This window comes from Egretta garzetta, unplaced genomic scaffold (assembly GCF_000687185.1).
Source record: "Egretta garzetta isolate BGI_Z169 unplaced genomic scaffold, ASM68718v1 scaffold215, whole genome shotgun sequence".
Lineage (NCBI taxonomy): Eukaryota > Metazoa > Chordata > Aves > Pelecaniformes > Ardeidae > Egretta > Egretta garzetta.
In genome coordinates, this window is record NW_009259719.1 from 7,322,710 (window position 1) to 7,325,465 (window position 2,756).

Genomic DNA, 2,756 nt, shown 5'->3' on the forward strand with positions numbered 1-2,756 from the left:
AGTAAGAAGCCATTTAATTGCACCGGCAGCCCAGCCAGGCCAGCAGCCAGCGGTGCTCTCACTTGCAGCTTCTGGCTCTGCAGGTCTGATTTGAGAGTAACTAATTAAACACAGGTGCAGGCTAGAAGACTTGTTGAATTAATGTACAGTGTCGTCTTTTCTGCGTTCCCAGGCATTTGTAGCTCACAAGAAAAGAGCAAGCGCTTGATGCTACAAATAATAACAGAGTGCTGATGACGGAGGTAATTAATCCTTTATTATTCTGGTGTGATGGGCTGCTGCTAGGGCTGTCATTCAAGTACTTCTCATGTAAAAACGTGTCTCAAAGGTGAAAGAACAAGAAGTAGGTGAAAGACTGAGTAATGTTTTAATGGGTTTTCTGGTGTTATGGGCACAGATACATCTTCAGGCTTTTGGCAAGGTTGGTAAGGCCAGGCAGTTAAAACTCAAGACCGGACATTGACTGTGCTATGTTCTGGGCTGTCTTTGACTTGGTAAGGCCATTTCAGCAGGCAGCAGCTTAAAATGACAATTCGGGGTGCTTCAAATGACACATGGACACGGAAGAGAAATGCAAGGCCATATCTGTGGCTCACTGTGGGCTTCTTTTGATCTTTTGCTATTTTGTGGACATCCTCAGTTGGCTGCTGTCAGTAACCGGCTACCGACTTCAGTGGACCTTAGGTTAATCCCAGTGCTGTTCCTCCAGATGGTGCAGAAGGTGAGATTGGCTTCAAGTGGGTGTAACGGGGATGTCTAAGGAGCTGCAAAAATAGCAAATACTCTTTTGGTTTTTTTATTACTAATAACAAATGCTGCAAAGTGGTGTTTGTTGCTGGTAACTTTCTGTGGCCCAAATAAGAATCCTTACTGGTTCAAATCAAACTCTATGACTCAGAGGAGAGCAACTAGGATGATAAAGGGACTGGAGCATCTCCCCTATGAGGAAAGGCTGAGAGAGTTGGGCTTGTTCAGCCTGAAGAAGAGAAGACTGAGAGGGGACCTCATCAACACATACAAATATCTTAAGGGTGGAAGTCATGAGGATGGAGCCAGACTCTTCTTGGTGGTGCCCAAGGGTACAAGGGGCAATGGGTACAAACTGAAACATAAGAGGTTTCAGTTGAATATGAGGAGAAAATTCTTTACTTTGAGGGCGACAGAGCACTGGAACAGGCTGCCCAGGGGGGTTGTGGTGTCTCCTTCTCTGGAGATATTCAAAGCCCGCCTGGGCGATGTCCTGTGTAACATGCTGTAGGTGAATCTGCTTTAGCAGGGGGGTTGGACTAGATGATCTCCCAAGGTCCCTCCCAACCCTTGCCATTCTGTGATTCCGTGATTCTGCGTCCCTGCCCGTGTGTCCCTGCCTGTGTTCTGTCCCCGTGTGTCCCTGTCCATGTCCTGTCCATGTGTCCTGTCCATGTGTCCTGCCCATGTCTCCTGCCCATCAGCCTCACAGCACAGGTTGCAGGCAGGTGTGAAGGCAGTGGCCTGGCTGGCAGGAGCATCCCAGTGTCCTGCCCACCCCCCCTGGCACCGTGCTCCCCCCTGGCCCTGCCCATGTACCCGGGCAATGATGCAGCCACCACCTGTGAAGTGAAAATATGAACATTATTTAATAACTGAGTCTCTGTAATAAACCATTTGAAAATATTTTACAAGGAGTCACACGCACGATATCTTACAAATTGTCTTTTTGTTGTTTTTTTTTTTTTTTAAGTTTTCCAACTCTTCTGTACAAAAAAAAAAAATTAAACCCCAAAGAAATTAAAAATAAATTAAATAAAATCAATTAAAAACCCAACGCCTTTGAATGAGCAGAGAGAAGCTTTCAGGTGGGGACTGGGCAGGAGGCGACCCCAGCAGGACGGGGGGGGGGCACGGGGCCATGCCGCCCCTTCATCTCATTGGTTTTTAACTTAAAATAGACTATATATGTATATATTTATAGGTATGTATAGTGGTGGTTTTCTGGCAGAGCACCTAACGACTACAGAAGTACACACACTCCCGGTAACACAGAGCCATCTGTTCAAACACGGTTCCCAGAGACAGTAACCAAACACACACTGAAAAAGCTACAAGCAGAATGACCATTAATTAACCCCAGCACTAATTAGCGCCTGGCGCCCTCCCCAGCCTCCCTGGGGTGGCCGTGCCGAGGGGGCTCCCCTGGCCCTGGTTGATGAGGTGGCTCTGAGCAGGGTGCCCTGGGGGGGTGAGGGTCCCCGGGGCTGCCCTCCTGGGCGGGGGCCCCCGGCACTGCCGGGAGCAGTGCGGGGCATGGGCGGGGGGTTCAGCACCCCTTGCACTGCAGCACCCCGGGGTGTTACTGCCCCCCCCAGCACCTCAAGGCACCCCACTGCAGGGGCACCTCCCACCCCCCCAACACTGGGTGCCCCCAGCCTGGACCTCAGCAGCACCCGGGGAGCAGCTCCCGGTGGTGTGACCTGCTCGGGGGCACATGGCACACCCCATTTGGGAACAGGCACCATGTCCCCCTCAGGGACAGGCAGCAGGTCCCCCTGGCCAGCACGGTTTCTTTGGCAGGGCTGCCGGGGTGAGGGCGGCTGGGGGGTGGGCAGGGCTGGGCGGGCAGGATTTCACAGTGATCTGCAGAACGGAAAAGAAACATAATACACTTTTCCCCCCCCCTCCTTTTCACCCCAATATCTGTGCCCCAGGACGCACAAGAGCAGCTGAGCCCTGAGCAGGGACCCGGGCTCCATCCCACCCTGGCACAGGACATGGCTGGC